Source organism: Penaeus monodon, chromosome 28 (assembly GCF_015228065.2).
Source record: "Penaeus monodon isolate SGIC_2016 chromosome 28, NSTDA_Pmon_1, whole genome shotgun sequence".
NCBI classification, from domain to species: Eukaryota; Metazoa; Arthropoda; class Malacostraca; order Decapoda; family Penaeidae; genus Penaeus; species Penaeus monodon.
The window spans coordinates 28208604-28209088 of NC_051413.1; positions in this window are offsets into that span (position 1 = coordinate 28208604).

Below are 485 nucleotides of genomic sequence, written 5' to 3' on the forward strand. Positions count from 1 at the left end.
ACATGTATAAATATATTTGTGTATGGATACATATCCGAGCCAGACGTCGAGGAGGCGCCCAGCGTGACCGAGCCGGCCGTCGAGGAGGCACCCAAGGTGACCGAGCCGGCCGTCGAGGAGGCACCCAAGGTGACCGAGCCAGCCGTCGAGGAGGCACCCAAAGTGACCGAGCCAGCCGTCGAGGAGGCACCCAAGATGACCGAGTCAGCCGTCGAGGAGGCACCCAAGGTGACCGAGCCAGCCGTCGAGGAGGCACCCAAGGTGACCGAGCCAACCGTCGAGGAGGTGATCAAGGTGTTAGATTACATAGGGATGTTAATTATGGCCAAGATGACCGAGCCAGCCGTCGAGGAGGCGCCCAACGTGACCGAGCGAGCTGTCGAGGAGACGCCCAAGGTGACCGGGCCAACCTCTGTAGACGACGACGGGATTGGGGAAATATTGGGAGTATTGACAGTCATTTTAATATTTATTAGTTTTTTTTA